We start from the raw sequence: 22377 nt of genomic DNA, 5'->3' as shown, positions 1-22377 counted from the left end.
AGACTATAAAAAAATAGTTTACTTATAGCCTATTGCCAATTAACTCCAGCTAAGTGTAAAAAAAAATGTGAAGACATTTTTTAGGATAGGCCCATAGAAGCATAGGAGGCATTCAGTGCTGTTCAAATACAGATAAATGCATCATTTAAATAAAATATATATAAAACCTACAAATTGCAAAGAGATGTTTACTTGATGTGGAGTGTTTGTTCACAGTAAGCATGAATTCATCTGGTGGTCTGTCAAGAGGAATTAGATTAGGTGGTTGTGTCTCTTAAAAACACTCTCTACGTTCTTGTTAAAAGTTCAAGTCTGGTTAAAGGAACAGCAGTTCACCCTCAGGGGTCAGGGGACTGTGGCTGCAGTTTTGTTCATTATTGATTCATCTTCTGGTCATTTTCTAGATTAATCAGTGGAATCATTTTATCTATGAAATGTCAGAAAATAACTTGTAATTTCTTGTCTTCAACAGTCCAAAAATCCAAAGTTTACTATATCATTTATGACACAGAAACGCTTCAATCCTCATAATAATAGATGGCATTTATAGCTCTTCTCTCAGGAGGGATACAGTACAGGGCTGCAGCTAACATTATATTCATTATCTATTAATCTGCTGAATATTTTTTCAGTTAATCGATTAGTCATTTTGTTAATAAAATATCAGATAATAGTGAGAAATGCCTTTAATAATAATTCCTCACAGCTTGAGGTGACATCTTCAAATGTCTTGTTTTGTGCAGCAGACAGTCCAAAACCCAAAGACTTTCAGTTTACTCCCACAGATAACAAAGAAAAAATCATCACATTTGTTGGCACTTGTCTTGGAAAAAATGACGGAAAATATTATTCCATTTTTCAAATAGCCACTGATTGATTTTCTGTCAGTGAACTAATCGTTGCAGCTCTTCACAGGACTGCCTGTGTCATTTATGCTTCTTGTGTTGCAGGACAGTTCAGTCAAGTGAACATACGATCACATTTTAAATTGAGAAACTGAAAATGTATAACTTAATTGTGATGTAAAATCTGACGCTGTTTCACTGAAAATGACTAGACTGACTTTGAATTGGTATTTTTTTTTGCTTTCTGGTAACATTTTAAATTCACGCCTCCAGAAAAGTCAACACATAGAGTAATGAGCAGCCTCATTTTAAATCCCAGTGAGGTGATGTTGAACTCAGTGGTTTTCTGTCTGACTTTGGGAAGAGTAATGCAATTTTCACACGTGTTGTTGGAGTTACGTCCTGCATCCCAACAGCCTCACTGACCTGAGGCCGTAACTGTTTAGATTTCTTTGTCTTTGGCCACTCATGTGTCCTTTCAAGTGTCTGACAGTCCCTGAATAAGAATCAAAATGAGTCCTGTCCTCGCTGCCAGTGGACTTGATGAATTGTGTCTGAGCTGTCTGAGCTCAAATAGCTGCACTTCAGCAGCATCTCTCGGTGAACCCTAAACACGCCGACCTCCTCGTCACTTCTCACACATGTTGTTTATTAAAGGGTCCCATCAGTTCTTTCTGCAGTCCACATATGATAAAAATGACAATACGCATAAAACAATTAAACACATTTAAATACGTTTTTTATAGTGAATTAATGCAAATTAATAACAGTAAGGACAAATAAACATGCCTCAACAATGTAATCCGCATGAAGGGACTTGTTGGACTCTCAGTGTGACAATAACAGCTGTTTTTACACTTTTGTCTGCCACATTTTTACATGTTTTAAAACTTAGAATTGACATTTCACTCTGGAAGATTATTCACCAGTCGTATAGCTCTGCACATGAATGATCTTCTTAGTAAATGGGGGTTGTAAGCCTTTTATAAGGCTGTCACTGACAAGTTATACTGGTCTGTGTGTGTGAGATAGTCTTAAAAAGTGATAGCACAAAATCCCCTGTCAACCACGGCAGCCTGTGTAGTGAGAATAACAGGATAATAAATGAGATGAGGAACAACCCAACACAAGTTTAGCTGCTCTTGTATGCTGTGTTAGTTGTACTTTATTCTTGTTTTGTAGCTGATAATAGAAAAAGAAAGTGAACACAGGCGCCCCAAAGATGCTGAATATACACGATTAAAAGACTAATGATAGACAGGTAGGTAGGAAGGTAGATAATACAAAGTATACAACACTTTACGAATACAAAGGTCACAATTTAAGTCTTCATTAGGAATCATGAGTGAGTTTTTTTATATGTACTTTTTTTGGCATTTTATTATAAAAGAGGTTAGGATTCAAATCTGGTTACATGTGTTTTTAAATCACTACATGAAAAGATTGAAACAGTCGATATAAAGAGAAATAATTAAGTTTAAATAAAGAAATTATTCAAATTAAATTGATTATTTGTATTTTGGATATGTATAGTTAAAGGTCAATCCACATCCCTATAGTCTGAGATTTCTCTATAGTCATATTTTTCAGTCTTATAGAGGAAGGAAGAAAAACATAATTTAAAAGAAAAACCTCACATTTGATTGCGCTGTGTGAGACTCTCCCTGGGAATCATCTTCTGTAAATCCAACCTTTCCTTTATCCCAACAATTTGATATTAATATTAACAGATAATATTTGATATAAACTTAATAAAGAAACCCGATGACAGCAGAACAGGCACACGTGTAGTGACTAAAAAAACATTTCGTTGCGGGTTGAGATTCAACATGATTTCTGTGTCAAAAAGCTTCAAACAGCGAGAGAGTCTGAACAGAGTCAAAGTGATGAAGGCGTTTTAAAAACTGACTGTCAGACCAACAAATTCAAACCAAGTCAACGAGACAATTAACAGAGAAACAGCAACCTACAGAAAAATTACAAATACCTGCATTAATTGGTCACATACATACAAACATCGACTTATAAAAATCCCTGTTTTGTGTTTTTTTCTCCACGTGCTTTCAAAGTTTATTTTATAGCCCCAGAGATTTTATTTTATAGCCTAAATTTTACACACTGAGACAAGTCTGAACTACTTTTTATAATCTAATAAGGATCGTGCAAAACTTAATTCATTTTCTTTAATTTAATCCTAAATTACAAATAAAAACACGAATAGTTTTGCTGACTTTCAATAAAAATGTAATTTTCTCACGTGTTTGTCATTTTCAGCAAACATCTGTCCACAATGATTTTTAAATTTTATTTGAAATCCCTTTGATTGCTCCTGAAGTCACAACAGAAATGTGGTTTTAAATGTAATGACCATCTGACCTGAGCCACCGTTTCCTGGCTACATTTAGTGGCTGAAGTTGTGTATTATAGCGTACATTTTCTATATCGTTATTCTTTTCTATTTCCATTTCAGACCAGTAATTTTTTCTTGGCTTGTTAAACATGATGGCTTCAGGGTCAGTATGTTTCAGACGGTCAGTACAGCCCCTTCGTATTAATCAATGGTTCGTTATTTAACATAATCTAAAAAATATTCTATAAGAGAAATAGAAAAATAGAAAGTAAAGGTTGTAGGCTAGATATTTCGCCAATTTCCTGTTTTTGAGATGAACAGTTTGAGATCATATTTTTTTGAGGTTTCTAATTTTCAGCGTGCGTTGAAAACATGTTTCTGCATAAATGCAGCAGATTTTAATTAATAAAAACTAAACTAAGCTGATCATTAAGTGGCTGAAGTCCAGTCATTGAGAAACTTGGACTAATAGTAAAAAATACAGTGAATTAAATTGAGGTTGTAGCTGATTGGTTGGATGATTGATTAGAGAAACGTCCCGTAAGAGCAGATTGTGCATTGTAAATCTGTAGCATTTAAATATAGGAACATAACAACAGAGCATCATTGTGAAGCAGTTTTAGGTGTTAATGCATACAATAAAGTATAAAACGCATTATAGAATACAGTGAGGTAACAATATTTAGTAGCACGCAGTTTATAACAGAATCAGTCGTTTTATAGCACATGCAAACGGTTTTGGGGATAAAGAGTTTGATCCTCGATCATATGTCCTAGTTTGTGTTTACAGATCAGCTGCCAGTAGAATATATGTTATTTGTTTATTGTTAGTTTAAAGTAATGACTTAGATGGCATCTGTTCTTGAAGCAAACTGAGGAGATCAATCAGAAAATACACCACCACCGGCTGATTAATTGTCTCTCTGGTCTGCTGCTCCCACCATGTGGTGTGTTTGTGTATTACATCATCTCCACTGTGGATTACTGATATTTGACCATCTGCTGCCCCATCTGGACAAACAGTGTACAGTTTACACTTCTGGACTGAATTAGTAAATGAGATGATTCAAACACCTATAATCACACTATTATCATGTGTCAGTGTTGGGTAAACAGCGTCCTGTGGGCTAAATCTGGCCTTCCAAAAAATATCTGAATCCCTGACAAAAGCGGAAGTTTTTCATTGCTGTGGATTACATTAAATATTTTACACAAATCTTCATAAATCTGCAGTAAATTGTAAACAAGGCTCACGTAAATTCCAATTAATATGACCTCATAGCATCTTTAGCATCTTATAAACTTACAAAATGAATACCACAGATAGATTATTTGGCCTGTCTGACCAGTGTGGATTTGTTTCAGTAACTGTATACAGCCGCTGCTTACTGTGAGTGGATAAGCTGTTAAGTGGATCAGGTAGTTTCTCATCTCATATACTGTATGTTTATGATAATAAGTTATTTTTGCATAATGGGTACTTAACATAAACTGCTGTCTGTTTGTCCTCATTTACTAATGTAAATTATGACATCTGCCCTCTGATATGACCCTTAAAACTGCTTTTATGAATCAGTTTGACTCTGAATTACAAGAAATACACAAACAAAACATATTTAAAAGCACATGGTATGTTTTTTATCTTATTAAAGTTGGGAAATTTCATTTTATTTGATTTTCTACATCTATTTTCTACACCAATTACTTAAATCAATTAATTACATGTGTTTTAATATTGGTTTCTCCTTCATAAACCACTTTGTAACGTTGTTTTAAAAGGTCTTATATAGACTATAGAAAGTTTATTATTATTATTATTATTATTATGGCACACCCCCTACCCCTGGCCTCCCCTCAATAAACAGTTTTCCCTTATAGTTTTAAAAGATATATATATATATATATATATATATATATATATATATATATATATATATATATATATATATAATCCCTCTATAGAAGGCAAAATCAATTAGATATTAGTCATAGTCGTTACTGCTAACTGAAGACATAGAACAGCAGTACCTTGGCTCTTTTCTTTGGTGTCCCTGTCATCTCCAAACCCATCACTGCTGTTTATCGTTTTTATGTAAATCTTAGGAAGAAAGGCTTCCCACAGACTATAATCAAAACTACAGATTTTCTTCCATAATCCTCTCTAGTGTCCTGATTTACATCCTATCATGTAGTATGGTGTATGCTTTCAGTGACATTTGAAAACACAGTCAGCGTTGCCCAGTTTTACCGTCGTAGGTGGAGCGCACACTCTTAAATAAAAAAGGAGCATATGGCGTTATGTCCTTAACTAATGAGTCAACAATTCTATCATCATATGCAGCATCCAAAATACTGGCGATTCAGAATATGCGACACATATATATCTGGGAAACCAGAAGGAGCCGTGGAAGCATGTAGCAGGAGGTGGACATGTAATCTGACTTTAAGTGACAATAAATGTCCTCTTGTATTATTTAATTCATTATGAAACATACATGGAAACATAATAACCAGCAGAGAAAATACAAAGTGAATTCATCCAGAGCTTAAGTGGTTGTATCATAGCTTTAAATGTCTAAGCCTGCCAGTGGTGGAAAGTAAGTTTGATGATTTCATTTTATGCTACTTTGTACTTCTACTCCACCACATTTCAGAGTGAAATATTGTATTTTTTACTTTACTAGTTTAGTTAATTTTCAGATTATAATTTTACATAACTTTATACATACATTATGCTGCATTATTAAAAATTAAAACTGCAGTTTACAAACAGTTCCACTTAAGAGACATTTCCTCTCACATGCTTTCAAATAAATAACTCTGTGAGGCCGAAAGAAGTAAAAATATCCAATATTATATAAAAATGCAAAGATTAAAGAAATGTTCTGACAAATGAATCTGAATGAAACTTTACATGTTCTTCTTCCTACACAATCTATCATCTGAAGACCTCTCAGATTGATCTTGTGATCTTTACAAAGTATAGTTCAAACTAGCTCCACCTCAAGCAGCTACAACTATAAAATGCTGCTTAATGCAGTGACTCATCAGTATTAATAATGAACTTTGTTACATTTATATATCAGTCACGGCCCTTTTACTTTAATACTTTTAGTATATTTAGCTGGTTCTCCACATCCACTTAGAAGGATTTTAAATGACTTTTACTTGTAATGAAGTATTTTTTGCTTTGTCGTATTTCTGCTTTTACTGAAGTAAATAATCTGAGTACTTCCTCCAGCACTGCTGCCTGCAGGTGACAGAATCCCATCCAGAGACTCTACAGAGGTCATTTTAACCCTAACTCACTGAGGTCAGGTTGACCTGACCGCACACACACACACACACACACACACACACACACACACACACACACACACACACACACACACACACACACACACACACACACACACACACACACACACACACACACACACACACACACACACACACACACAAATATGTCCCCATCACTTTAGAGGAAATTAGATTGACTTACATTCATTTCCTGGATACTTATCTAAACCATAACCATAATCACCACATGTGTAACCCTTACCTTAACATAACCCTAAACTAACCTTAACTTTAATCCAAGTCAGCAATTTAAAATGAATGGTTTACGGGGACTTGCCTTTTATGGCGACTTTTAAGGGGCCTTGTACCCATAAGGGGAGGCGAATCCCCACAACATAATTGTGTAAACAGATCCCCACAATGTAAGGAATACCTGGACCACACACAGACACTTTGCTACTTTTTGTTTATGTTCACATAACTCTCTTGCCCTCAGGTCAAAGGTCATGTTTAGTCCTAGAAACAGCTGGCTGGGGTTCAGTCATTGTAAAAGTGCACAGTTGAGTAGAGTCTTGTTTCAGCAGCACTTCACACGTTTACATTAGAGGCTTAAAGCTTTTATAAAGGCTCTTGTTGAAAATAAGCTGCCTATTTCATTTTATTTGGTCATATCTTTGATTATTTCCAGTGATAACAGTTATTGATAACAAACACAGGACACAAAAACATTTTAACAGTATTATTTGGTAGTTATTTTATTGGATAACGTGAATATAATTTATTTTAGCTAGAAGAACCGAGACTTTAACATATTTTTATTGTTACAGAATCTCACAAATAGATAGAAATTGTTAGAAAAACATCCTCTAGAGTAACTCAAGTTACAAGAAGCGCAGGTCTCCACGATCTAATGAAATCATGAAAGAGTAACATGACAGCAGAGTGGTGTGTGTGTTCTTTTAAACCTGGTTTCACCTGTGCAGTTTAAGTGCAGAGTCATTGTGTGTGTGTGTGTGTGTGTGTGTGTGTGTGTGTGTGTGTGTGTGTGTGTGTGTGTGTGTGTGTGTGTGTGTGTGTGTGTGTGTGTGTGTGTGTGTGTGTGTGTGTGTGTGTGTGTGTGTGTGTGTGTGTGCGGGCAGGCAGGCAGTAGAGTGTGTGGGGGGCAGACCTGCATGGAGAGCACTTTGGCTAGTTGTTGTCATTACCACGATGAGCGTAAAGCACATTTCCAGGCATGCAGATGGGATTCGATGACTGCTCAGGTTTGGTTTACCACAAGTCAAACAATAGACTTGCTTGTCATGCTGCACTTTATTCAGGTTTATTCAGAGCGACTTGGTTTAATCAATGGATAATATGTGAGTTACTCTGACTTCTGTATGTATGTTGGACTACTTTCACGAACTGGCAAGATTATAAAGTGAATTTTAATTTTGGGTCAGGAGGTATGACAAAATATACATATCATGAGATGATAAACATTTTCCATCTGTCAGATTTGGTCATACCGTCATCCTTTAATATCTCTGACTGTAAGAGATCACTGTTGGTAATTTTGCAAGTCAGTGAGCAGGATTGCTTTTTGAAAACTGGATTATTTTTGCATCAAGTATTTAATTTATTGGATTATTCTTTGATAGAGGATTTTATTTTATACTCCTAATCTGATTTGAGTTCACAATCAAAGTTGACTGAAAGCAATAATTATGTTGAGATAATTAAATTCAGTACAATAGTCATCTAATGCATCCTACCTATGTGAGTCTTATTATTGCTCAATATCTTTTTTTTTTACTATGTCTTTCTTTTAAATTAAAAAACATGCTTCAAAAATCATAAATATCACATATATGAATTTGCTTAACACCCTGTGAGTGAGTCAGAAATGTACCTATTAAACTTTATGGTGATTTTTGAGGGTGTAATTTGTGGTGTTGTTGCAGTCTATCGTACTGTACTGTAAAGTGTTACATGTGCATATCTGCTATAAATATACTGTGTCCTTTAAGCTTAATTAATGCAGGCAGTACAGAGCTGATCACAGCGACGATGGCATGCTGCTCAGATAATTAGAGGCAGATCTAAAGTGCAGCTTGTTTTTTTAAGAATATAATTGTAGTTTTTAAATAATCTGACAGCATTAACAAATAAGCCTTAAAACCATCTACATCCCTCTTTTTTTTTTTTTTTTTTTTTTTACAATTGCTTTGAGTTGAGCTTTAACTGACTCACCCTTAGCTATTGTTTTAGCTTTCTCTTGGACTTGGACTTGTTTGACTCGCCAAGTGAATCTTAACCTGATCCGTTGGACTTTAACCTTTTTGACCTGAGATGTCTTGATATCCTGATACATTTGTCTGTTTCCTAACCCAGAATCAATCCATCAGTAGCTGTTGACACTGTGCGATCAACAGGGAAAGGATAGAAAGGTGTGTTTGTCAGTGTGAACAGACAATAGATGATTATTAGATTCAAATAAAGACTGAAATGGAACACAACATGCAAAACATAAATCCCAGGAGTTACAAATGATTCATTGTGTGTCAGCAGTAACACATCAAGGTACACCTGATCATTTGGTGGTCTAAAGTTTATTTCTAAAGTGAAATATTAAGTTATTTTAAAAGGTATTCATTATTTTTGTACTGTATGATTAAAGAGGACTCAAATACATAGTTGTTGACTTGATTTTTAATCTTGATTTGGGAGTTGTGTGACTCCATCACATGATTCTTTGGATTTACTCCTCTGGTTCACTGTTGATTTGGCGGATAAAGTACTCTACCTGTCTGAAGTTGTAATGTTTCACAACTCCAAAGTCACAAATAACAATCTTTAATCGAGAAAGTTTAAACTATTTTACTACAAAGATTCCCACAGCTGGTCCAGGACATTTAAACAGATGCCCACTCTGTTCTTTTAAGGAGCCGGAGGCCAACTCCTTCACGAGTTTCTTCAGCTGAAATGTTCCTTCCTTTCACTGCCTGATCCCTCTGCCCTCTGCACCCTGCTTTTCATTTCTTGTCTGCCTCTGGACACAAGTTAAGTTGCTGGACTTCATCCAGATGACTTCATGTACTTCTCAAAACTTAGAGGTCATCATTGATTTTTTTTTTGGGGGGGGCATATAGGTTCCCTTAACATGGTAATTTCCTTTCATCCACAAGGTAAAACCTGCTTCTAATCCCCTGCAGTTCCTGGTCCATAGTAATGTCCAAGCCTGCAGCCTGAGCTGGTTGTTGTTGTGAGGTCTGTCTATGACTCATCTCTGTGCCTATTTGTAGCTTATAGGTTTGAATCCAACATATCAAGCCAGCCTTTGATACTGTGTTTCTAATCCAAGATGTCCCTTATGAGGCATATTTCCAAGATGTCATGCGTTTTATCTCTGTCAGCCTCTCTATTCCCAGTAGTCCCCTGCACTGGGTCTGATACAGCAAATGGTTTTAAACTAGGACACAAGTCTGCCTGGAAACCAGAGAGAAGAGATATATCCACTGTAAGAATAATGTGGGCAGCACGTTACTAGAAACGTAATGTTTTTAAAAGAAGTTGTTTTCAAAGGCTCCTCCATGTGATATTAGTTACAAGATGAACCATGCCCACCAGTCCCCCCCCCCCCCCCCCCTCCCCCCCCCCCCTCCCCCCCATAACCGGGAGCCAACTGTCACACCCACATTAACATATTTACATGTACCTGGGCAAAGATTTGCTAAAAGGCTCCTTCTGACCTCCTCCCACCTACTGCCCTCAATGTGTACTTTTTTTTTAAAGGAATAGTTCAACATTTTAGAACTTATTTTGCTTTTTTATACAGAGTTCGATTAGAGGAGTCAGTGTTGAAAAAACGTAGTGTCAACACACCTCAGTAACACCCTGTAAAACCTCAGATTGTCATTTTTAGATTCTGGTTTTTGTACAGATTAAACAAGCAAGATACAACCTGCTAATCAGTGAGATTTAGATGTGTTAATAGATAGATTGTTTCATCTTTGGACCAAGTCAGGCTTGCGGTTTCCGCCTTTTTGAAGTCTTAATGCTTAGTTTATTAAGTTACGCATAAAAACATTAAAGTGATATCAATCTTCTAACTTTCAGCAAAAAAGCACCAAGCATATTTCCCGATATGTGGAACTGTACCCTTAAAGATTGCCTCACATGTTTTAATGATTTGTGTCTACAAAAAAGTTCAATTGCCCCCTTAAAACCTTCAAAATAACACCTACTCTCTCCCAGAATCTATGAACATGCAAATATTGTTCATTTTTGAACTGCTGGAGGCAAAATCTCCTCTACTTCACTGTAAAGTCGACTCTCAGTGTTTGTGCACCAGAGGCTTCAAGTTTCCACATCACACTTGTGTAGGTTGCATACTGGACTACGACTGGCTCCAAACTACTTGATGTCACAAATTATACTCGTAAGTACACACATTTGACTCAGATTTAAGACATGCAAATAAAAACTTTCCTCCCTCGACAGATGAATGTGAAAACATCCTTCTAGTGTCACACTCTGCACATCATTCTGCAAGGTGCAGCCCAAACATCAAAGTGAAATAACCTCAATCAAAACACATTTTTTTAGTGGAGGGCACCCAGAGACCCAGAAACCAACCAGTAGCTCTGTGTGTCAAATACTTTTTGGTATTTAACTAATTTCCTGAAACAACTTTATTTAGGAACCACAATATAAAGTCAATTAGACTAATAAATGTGTTAAAGCTGAATTTGGTTTTGCCACATGGCCCCTCTATAAGACCAATGCCAGAAGGTTTGGTAAAAATAAAGAATATACTTTAGTTCATGTTGTACTTCAGTGGTGCAAATTCACTTATACATTTTCAATCTGAAATGCCAGAGACTAACTTTCTGTGCAGGGAACTAACACTTCTGTTAAATCATAACATGTCAAAAAATGTTGAGGACATATGTCATAATGTGTCAGTATTTTTAAACGCAGACATTTGTCTTCTTTTAAAACGCCCAGGGAGACAACACTGATAAACTGACAAGAATAGTACTTCCAGGTTTCTCTTCACCAAATATGCCACACTGCAAAAAACTCCTTCAAAGTTCCTGTCAGTATATCTTATTGAAAAGACTGAAACTGCTGCCAGCAAAGTAACAGGCTACAGTAGCTTGCTGCCTGCAGATCTATTTGAATGAAAGTGAATAAGCGGTTTCATCGGCTGACAAGGACAACAGTTTATTTTCAGTGTTATGTCACCACAGAAACGGCATTGTTCCTTATCAAAACAACACCACTGAACATTTTCTCATGATATGAACTCGTAACATATGTACTATATATTTACAGTAGGTTTAAACCTGCAAACCTCTAAATCAGAGAACATGCAGAGAACAAATTTACAAAATAAGACATATGGCTAAACAAGTATTAATGAACTCAAACCTATAGTTGATCTATACAGTCAAGAGCAGAATAACAAACAGATCATATTACTATATATTACTATATATAGGCTACTGTATCTAGAGTTGTGGTACAGGTAGTATTTCCCTGGGGTCCCTATTGGTCTTTGCTGTTGTAATTTGATGAACTGAAAATTTGCACCACTAAAGATTGATTCTCGATTTCTTTCTTAAACTTGATGAGGTCAAAATCTATTTCTGATGCCTTAAAAATATTTGTCTATACTGTGTTTATATGGTGTATATTCCTATATAAATTGGATTGTAATAAAAATATTGAAAATTAACATGGGACATTGGCATGGGTGATGGAATAAGAGGGCCTTATTCAGCCCGAGCAGGGTTCCTTTTAACTGCTGTATGAATCTAAGTGTTTTTGTGCATATATTAATATACAGTAGTGCAATATCAGTGGTGGAATTGCAAGAACAGCAATGTAAAGTCTAAGACTAGTCTTAATCTCTGTCTGAGAAACTGAACCTCAAGCAAGTCCAACACAAAAAATCCCACTTAAGTAAAAGTACAAAAGCATTAGCAGCAATATGTACTTGGAGTATTGCAGTAAAAGTATGGTCTGATCCCTCTGACTGATATATTATTATATATGACCTCATTAGATTATTGATGCTGAAGCATCTGTGTGTAAGCAGCATGTTACTGATGTAGCTGCTGGAGGTGGAGCTGAAATAAATATTGTATCATTTAAACATTTATGAAAATGAAACCATGTGAAAAGTTCAGAGGGAAAAATCCCTATTTGGTTGAGCTGTTAACAACTCACAGACATCTGAAAATGTGACCTCGACTGCACACTGGTTTAATCTTTAACAATGTGTTGTATTTTAAAAGCTTGTTATATTATAAAGCTCTAATAAAGCTGTCAAATAAATTCAGTGGAATAGAAAGAGCTAGATTTCCCTCTGAGATGTAGTGGATTAGAAGTAGTAGCATAAAAACGGAAAAAACCTAAAGTACAAGTACCTCAAAATTGTACTTAAATACAGTAGCCTACTTGGGTAAATGTAGTTAGTTACTTTCCACCATTGTATGCTTGTGGGTTGTACATGATATGTAACAGTGTTGCTCTATTTTAAGTACAGTAATAAGATTCATGGTAGTAGAGATCTGTGGACATTTCAGCAGCCAATGTCGATACAATAACGTGTGATGGCATGATAAAGAAGGTCCAAGGAGAACAATTTATTCCTTTCAAATCCTCACACATTTTTTTTTAACCATTTCCCCCCTCTTTGGCAGCTTTAACGCGCGGTTATTTCGCCGCTAGCAAGGCTGTGGTGATTACAGATGAGGAAAACAAATGGCCTAGCGGTCTCTCTTATGGAAAGCAGGCAGGGCACAGTGGGGCGACAGTGACATTTTCCCCACATGCAAAATCATGCAAAAGGTAAATACTGAGGCGGAGGGATACAAACACTAGTGCAGAACATGGCCGTCACCTCCGTCATGTCCTCTCTCGCAGACCCGCCCCCTTCGTCAGAGGAGCTCGCTGATTGGACGAGCTGCTCGCACGTCAGCTTCTTATTGGATTCCCGACAGGTCAATCACGGGCTAATGTCAATGACGTCGATCATACACTGGGTACACTGAATCGCCCGGGTGGACAGTATAGTTACTTCAACATTAAATGGAATAAAATGCCGTGGATTCATGTAAATAGAGACGTTGCTTCAGCGTAAATAATTTATGTGTCTTAATTAAGACAGATCACTTCCGGAGCGGGTGGTGGCAGACCTATTTTCGGTTTTATATCAGCAATATTTCAGGGTAAGTGGAGTGATACATTTCCTTCCTGCGTCTTTTTTCTCGCACACAGGGAGCACAGCCGCTTGCTTTATTATTTAAATATAACAAAGTAACAAGAAACGCTGTACAGATTTATATTACAGAGTCAAACTGTGTTCATTTGAGTACAAAAATGTCCGTAGTGAAATTTAAAAGTAGTGCGTGCTCCTGCTTGCCAAGCCGAGTAGTATGGAGAGGAAGGTAATGGCTGTCGGTCGGGCTCGTAACTAGAAAATTGTGAAATGGCCTGTATAGAGTGGCACGTCCTCTGCTCTGTAAATCATAACCCGGTTATAGTGTCCTAAAGGACGACATATGGCTCGGTAAAACAATGACACACGGTTTGATAGCGGTCTTAGCGTCCAACCTGTCAAATTAGATCCTGTAAATATACCTGTGTGGCGTCAGTGGGCCTACTCATGTCTCCAGACTCCATCTGTCATAATGTTTATAGCATACAGCAACGAGTCCTGCTCACACAAAAAAAAGAAGCTATTTTAACCCCCATGTGGATGTCCACATACCAGATCTAACATGGTCAGTAGTGTAAGGAGACTTAACAACACGTATAAAAGACCTTGTTCAAAGCTGTTCGTGCAGCTGCATTTTTACAGCTCTTGAAGCTTCACTTTAACAAGAGCCTTTAAGAAAAATTATATTATTTTTCCTGCACTGGTTTAAGTTAGAGTGTGTGTGTGTGTGTGTGTGTGTGTGTGTGTGTGTGTGTGTGTGTGTGTGTGTGTGTGTGTGTGTGTGTGTGTGTGTGTGATTTTGGCTTAGGAGTAGCTTGGATTTTATACAAAAGACAAAACACCAGACTGGGAAGCTGCCATCCTTATATTATCACATTTTTTAACATTAAATTTAAGTGAAAGCTTCATCAGGCTTAAACAAATTAGGGCACTGATTATGGTTTAGTGTGGAGCTGTATGTCTTCGGTGGCTGCTGGCATGTGCACAGGAAATCAGCAGCCATGATTTCTGTGCCATCCCTGGGCAGATACCAAAGCTGCTGGGCTACAAGTAGGCCAGTTTGACAGAGTGATCCACCATGTGAACCATCCTTGCTGATGGATTCATATAAACATCTGTAGGCAGTGCCGTCCCGCCGACTGAGAACACACAATCAGTTTTTTTTTACCACTTCCCTGTTTATCATAATACCAATTTTGGATGTAGTGCTTTATCCTTAATTTGTAACGTAAAAGCAAAGTTCTGCTGGTTCCAAAATTTAATCTAATTTATGGATTGCAAAGTCTCATTTCTGAACTGACCTCACAGCAGCGTCAACATATTGTCTGGCCAAAAACCTTAATAACATCAACAAAAAATTTAACAGAAATGCTTAAAATAACAATGCTGTTGAAACTTGCAGTTCCTATGGGTTGGACTTTGAGTTGACAAAGCTGTGAATGGTTGCCAAGATGAACAGAAACAAACCAACCGAGGGTTTCTCAAAGCAGCATTTATATCTTGATTGTTAACTTCATTTGTAGTATTCTCTTTGGTTTCTCAGGTGAATTAAAGCCCAGCAGAATAGACAATCAAACAAGTAATCATATTTGTTTCATTACATATTGATAGCAATTGGAAAATCTAATATAAAACTAAGTAAATGGAAGTTAATTTTCTTAAATGCAGTTGGAGCACATTTCTTTCAATTTGACTCATCTCTGTTGGTGGAAATCCTCTGGGCATGTCTACATAGTTACGATTTCTTTCCCCTTTTGTAAAGTCAGACAAATAGTTCCCCTAAACTGCCCTCTTAAGACAGTAATGATGATCGCTAGCGGAGGAGGAGCGTTTTCCATCCAAACGTGTTAAGAAATATGTCTCACAGGAGCACCCGACTCAAGGACTCAAGCAGCATTTATTGGGCATATGTTCGATCTCTGCAACAACTTTGTCTTTTTTTCCCCGCAAAGGTATATTTTTGTGTTAATGTGTAAAAGCAGTCATCTTGTAATTTGTGTTCTCAGCAGTTTTTTTTGTGGTGGTCACAGCGGCTCATTTCATCAATTACTGTTACTGATTGCACAACATCGTAAATGACATTTACACAGTACGTAGCTGTGAAGTACTTCTGCTTACAGTGTTGGACAGTTTAATGATTATCAGTTTTTTTGTTGTGTGAAAACTTGCAACTTTATTTCAAGTAAATAGCGTGTAGAGTGAAAACGGTTTGTTTGAATGAGTCGATTGACAGAAAATGTATCACAAAAATGAATCAATCTCAAGCAAAAATATGAAACATTCTCTGTTTTAACTTTTCAATTGAGAGAATTTGCTGCTTGTTGTATATTGGAGATAGACGATATTTAGGTTTTGGAGTACAGCTTCAGTTCTGGGATATCATAATGGGTATTTTCATAAAAAGCGATAATTGAGAAAATAGGCAGATTAATGGATTGTTAGTTGCAGCCCAACAGTGTGTACTGCTTGTAGGCAACATGAATGTATCCGCCTCTCATCAGTAGGTGCTCCTTTTTGTTGTCAGGTGTTATGCTGATGCAAAGTAATAAGACAATGTGAGTGCAAATCAACCTTGTCCATCTTCAGGGAGTGAAGATTGAGCCATTAAAGCCTTCCTGAACCCCTGACAGAGCTGTGGACAGGCAGACCCCACTGCAAATCACAATTGAGGCTGCAACCATTTATCTCAGGGCTTTGGCACATTTCATTGGCTAGTGCATAATCCGCTAAAGGTCACTTCCACTAATTACACTACTCCAAAACAGACGGATGTCTACCCTGAGCTTGATTGTGCTATCCTTCGTCAGAAGAATATTTAAGGGTTGCATAACCATCACTTGGATGATTCAAATAACATATTCATGGCTCATTTTATTACCAGAATGACCAGATGCCTGCCATCTTAAGATAATGAGGCAAACCTCATCCAGCCAAAAGTGGTTCATTTGCCACCATTATTCTCTTCAGCGTCTTTAGATTGACTTGTATACTGTGGCTTTTCTGCTTCTTTGGGTTTCCGTATGTCACCGAGCAGGCTCGGTTTGGCTGGATGCTGGGCTCAGTTTTTAGCCAAACGGCGACCTCATTATCTTGGCATCCAATCAGTCCTCCGGCCAGCTCCTAATTGAGCCATCAGCGCCTTAAGGGGGAAGAGGAGGGATGAACGTGTCAATTACAGTAATGAGGGGGCAGCCATGCAGAGGGCAGTCAAGGGGATGGAGGCTAGACAGAAGCCTTGCAGCGTAGCCCCATTCTGGGCAGTTCACGGCTAATCAAAGATAACATTTTGGCCTGACAGTGGAAAAGTTGGCAGAGTCAGCCGGGAAGAGTATTTTTTAATCATTTTTCCATCTAGCAGTGGGATATTTCTATGTTTCTTGTTGTGGTAATTGTTTGGAGTCGGTGCCTTACAGTTACAGCTAATGAATGATGTATGATGATGACCGGCACTGCTGTAAATACACATACAGCACAAACTACACCCTACATGACTCTTTCTTTGGAGTATCGTGTAGGTTTTTTAGGGTTATTCAGATGAATTGTTGGGTCTGTAACAATGGCTGTCATTACAGCGATTTAAAATCTCTTTTCACAAATTATTAACTGGCTGTGGCCACATGAGAACTGATTTAATTACATTTTAATAGAAGCTAGGTGATTGACAGAAAATGAATCACCAAACATTTTAATAATCAGTGAATTGCTTTAGTTATGTGTTTAAATATGCTAATTTGTGCCCTTTTTCTGTTTTATTACACTGTAAATCAAATACATTTAGACTGTTGGTCGGACAAAACAAGACAATTAAAGATGTCACATTGGGCTCTATGAAATTGTGACTGATGTTTGTCACTTTCATAACAACAGATGAGAAAAGATGATAGATGAAACAAAAATGAAAATAAACCTTAGTTGCAGCCCTACTGTGATGGCTAATAGAAATGACAAAATGCGTCCATATATTTGTGTGTAGGAGGAAGATTAAGACACAAATAGAGTTACAAATTGGTGTTTTGGTGTATTTATTGTCACAATAACCAGTAACATACCCACTGTGATTGGCCAACTTCACAAAAAACACCTCAGTTTCCAACCAGCTTATGTCATTTGTAACATGTTAACACCAAGTAGGGAAACAACAGCTGTTGTCTTTTCAGCTCATCACTTCATCCTAAAAAATTTTGTTGACTACTTGATCTTGGGAGTAGGTTTTCTACATTTGATGCTTGTGTTGTGATATTTCTTCTAGTCGGACAATTAAGCCCTATTCCCATTTTGTGGAATGGTTGACTATTTGTGGATACACTAGGGACAACAATGGAAATAAGTCTCAGACTTTACAGTCTGATATGTTTTATTTTAGAATATATTGACCTGTTGTCAATAAACCTAAACTAGGGATGCACTGATCTGATGGTTTCTCACTGTATTGATTCTGATACTTCAACTCAGGATATCTGCTGATACCAAGAACAAATCCAATACCAGTGCTCTTTTTCCCAGGTTTAAAGTCGGTATACATCACTGCGTATAAATCATTAAATTTATTTTTATGTAAAGATGACATGAGGGCAGGGATTGCTGTAGTGTTGATACAGGACTTCCATGTAAAAAAGAATCATCAAACAAGCTAAAAAGTCAAAACGGAGACCTAAAAGTCATGGATAAATGGTTGAAAAATGCAGCTCCCATTGAAAGTAATCATCGTATGAATGCAAACTTGACAAAACTGAAAAACATATAGACCAAAGCTTAAATATCAACACCTCCAGGATTACTATGTCTGCATCAAGTCATTGGCAGCCTCAGATTCATGTCAGCCACCACTGACGCTTTTGTGAACTATTCCAGGAAAATTGCCCCATGTATTAAAAGGGTATTTGAGCCCTTTTGATATAGTTGTTGGGGTACAGGAGGGTTGAATCTAGGTCAGCTGGACTACCCAAGTCCAGCTGCCCTCGATTCAACCCTCCTTGGATAACCATGATCTGGATGACTTTACAGAAAGGTACACCTGTTTAAACACATACCATTATTTGAACTTGATCAACATCAGCGATGAGCTGCAACATTTTTTGAGTTATATGTTGCTGTTCTTAGAATCAAATCTAACACGCAGGATTTTATTACAACTTCAAGCTGGCCACTCTCCGTGTTAAAATGTGGTTTGTTGGAGGCCCCATGTGCACTCCAGTGGCGTTTTCATTTTTTCCATCTGGCCTAACAACAATCCCACAGGAAGGCATGGATGTGGAGGAAAAACTTAACACAATTGCATCAGGGCTTAGTTTATGCGTGGGGAGAAGCATGTGATTTTAGTGAAGGTGATGTTTTTGATAGACATTTGGTGGATGTAAAACAGGTTTAGAAGATGTAGAAAATGTGGGACGATCATGATCATTACAGCAGACAAGTAAAAACTAGTCTGTCAGTTATTTTCATCTGCATTTTATCAGGTGTTTGGTCTCATTCTTCGTTATAGCAGTGTGATTGGAAAGATAAAGCTCTGGGATTCATTTGTAGTCTTAGTTTCACTTCCAGATGTGTGGCTAACCCATCGAACAAGGCCACAGTCCTCATCCTTTAATTAAAGACATTTAACACACACACACAAACAAATCCATGATAAAAAATGTCAAACATGAAACCAAATAAAAAGGGATTTATCCCTGCATTAAAAAATGGTCCAATTTGTTCAGCGTTGTTGAAGATTGATCAGTATTATGCATATATAAGCAGTACATTAATCCACCAGAGCAGCCAGCCCAAATGCAAAGCATTAATATTAAACCTGATGGAGTTTATTTAATGATTGAAACCAAAATATAGGTTTTTTTATTCTGTGCAGCCCTACTGTTATATTAACTCTGTTATAGGTGTCATTAAAACTCTGTTACCTAGCTAGTTTATCTATAAAATGTCAGATAATAGTGATAAATGCGCTTTATAATTTCCCACAGACCAAGTTCTTGTTTTGTCCAACCAACAGTCCAAAACCCAAAGAGATTCAGTTTACTATGAAATAAGACAAAGAAAACCATAAAAACCCTCATGTGAGAAGTTGAAACCAGTAAATATTTGGCATTTTTGCTTTATAAATTACAAAGAAATTATTTGATTATGAAAAATACTTGTCGATAAATTTTCTGTCAACTGATTTTGTCTATAGACAATTGATTAATTGACTAATTGGTGCAAGTACACTTATTTATTGTACTGTTTCAAAATTTAGAAATGTGTTGTTTTTTTGAGAAATTTAGGAAGCCAAATGCTGATAAAATATACAAGTGACTGGTCATCTATTGAGCGATCGGAAATAAATCAAACATTCAGTAACTGTTTGGCCGATGGACAAAAAGCTTAATTTTCAGCCCTATTTCTAGTCCTAAATTTGTATTCAACAAACATTGATGATGCGTAACTTGATCTTGAAGATGTTGATACAACTAAGCCAAAGGACATGAAAAACTGCTGCTGTTTGTATTAATGTCCAAATATTCTTGAGCTGAAATGATTAGTTCAATAATTGATTAACTGGTTGACAGAAAATTATTTTAAAGCATCCTAGATATTCTATTAATTGTTTTAGTCGTTTTTGGAGCCAAAAGGCCAAACTTTCTCACTTGTGAAGATTTTCTGCTTTTCTTTCTCATGTTTGATCAAATTTGAAATCTTCTGGTTTTGGACTGTTGGTCAGACAAACTTACATTAAATTATTTATTTAATAAAAAAACAAAACAAACGTATTATACATGCAGGAATATCACTTTATATTCAATTAAACATTAAACCTAAGCAGTCAAAGTACAGTTAGTATCTAACATGACTAAGAGAGCAACCAGCTGAGCAGTGACTCATGTCGAGGTGGATACAGTTATTATCAAGGCCGTCTCATTCATAATTACTGCATTATTGTCATTGTTCTGTCATGACGGTCAACAAATAGTAAGAAGGATTTAATAGTGTGGCCATTATAAAGAGTACCTGACAGTGATTCAGCCTGCACACAAAGATGGTGAGCCAGCCAACAGCACGACCTGAAGAATCATCTCAACTGTTTTTATTGACGTCAGTCTTACTACTTAGCTCTCGGTTTGAATAAATAAAAAATGGTGTTAAGATGAGTTTTGCCAAACAGTTTCATTAATCCAACAGTCAATCTTTATAAAAATCTAATCAATGTTGAGGTATAATGCTTTTGTAATGGATATATTTATGAGTCAACTTGAGAGTAAACATGAGTCTCCAAATGATTGCTCACAGTCTCAAAATAGTCTGCTACCTCCCGTAAAACAGCTAATTGTCATTTTTGCACTAGGATTGAACAAAGGAGATATAGTGTGTTGATTGGTGAGCTCATGAGGTGAAGCTAGGCGTTAAATAGAGTGAGACTAGCTTTTCCCCTTTGTTTCTGGTCTTTATGCTAAACTAAGCGAACCGGCTGCTGGCTGTAATTTTCGCACTGTACAGTCAGATAAGACAGTAGTATCTATAGATTAGTGTAATTCAGGGTATTTCCCAAAATGTTTGACTACGACTTTTAAAAGTTTTATCGTTTAAACTTGTGAATAACAGTGTCAGTTTGACATTTTAGAGGATTTGGATCGATCTACGTGAAATAAACTCTTAATACTGTGTGATCATACTCAATTGATTCAGATGGTTTGTCTTGTGTGTGTAAATATCTCCTAAAATCGTCCCACAAAAAATCATTCTGTGGATCTTGAGGTTTACAATCTTCTGATATTTGATTGAGTCAGTTTTGTCATTCAGCTCTGATTCAGGGCCAATAATAACATGCTAACTGTTGTACATTATGATGGCTCACAGGTTTAAGTCTTAGTTCAATGTCAAGATAAATGCAATACATTATTATCATCATGGATTTGTTTATTAATCTGCTTGACCTGGTCACACTTTTTTACACAATCAGTTAATCATTTAGCCTTTAAAATGCATAAAAAATATGATAAATGTTGAGTTACAACTGATGTCTTTAAAATTGCTTATTTTGTATGTTACAGGTATGCAGTTATAATCATCATTTATGTTATAAGTTTAAAAATATATATATATACATACGTATATAAAGAAACGTACCTGCTGTGGACATAGTTTTTCTTTCCATTGTGGGTAGTTTTTTTGAGGGAACTACATATTTACTTTCTTTTACTTTTACTTCTACATTTACTTTCCACACTCAGATTTGTTGTTGTAAATTAAATATAATACATTGGGTAGCATGAAGCTTTAACTCAGCTTAAAAGAGGCAATAAACTCCACATTGAAGGAGCAAAGCCAGTTTTGGACTTGCTTTGTAATAAATGACTGAAGTTCGTTATCAGGATTATTATTAAAGCTGAAACAATTTGTTGCTAAATCAATACGTTGAGGAAAAAATTGGCAGCCAACAAACGGTCAATTTTTTAAGCAAAAATGTCCAATATGTATTTCTATGTGTGAACATCTGTGGGTTTCTTAGTATTTTATAACAGTACTTTGCATTTGAGGTTTTGGAAAATGTCCCGAAACTAGAGATGATATGTCACAATTTTCTGATTCACTCATGTAGAAAACAATCAGCAGATGAAGTGATAATGAAAACTACCTTTAGTTGCAGCCCTACTGTCTTTGTCTTTTTTTTTTTTTTTGTGAGTTGATGGGGACTTTCA

At 36.5% G+C, this 22377-nt stretch overlaps 1 protein-coding gene across 3 annotated transcripts in view; it reads left to right on the top strand.

The window, feature by feature from the left end:
- Positions 1-13534: 13534 nt before the first annotated feature.
- Positions 13535-22377, top strand: part of LOC133995861 (myocyte-specific enhancer factor 2D homolog) — a 32898-nt gene continuing 24055 nt past the window's right edge. For all 3 annotated transcript variants that reach the window (XM_062435370.1, XM_062435369.1, XM_062435368.1), the window contains exon 1: positions 13535-13715. The gene's annotated coding sequence lies outside the window, so the exon portion shown is untranslated. The remainder of the gene's footprint in view (positions 13716-22377) is intronic.

The sequence above is a fragment of the Scomber scombrus genome, chromosome 16, assembly GCF_963691925.1.
Source record: "Scomber scombrus chromosome 16, fScoSco1.1, whole genome shotgun sequence".
NCBI classification, from domain to species: Eukaryota; Metazoa; Chordata; class Actinopteri; order Scombriformes; family Scombridae; genus Scomber; species Scomber scombrus.
The sequence above is the reverse complement of the archived record's forward strand: the minus strand, read 5'-3'. Positions and strand labels throughout refer to the sequence as shown.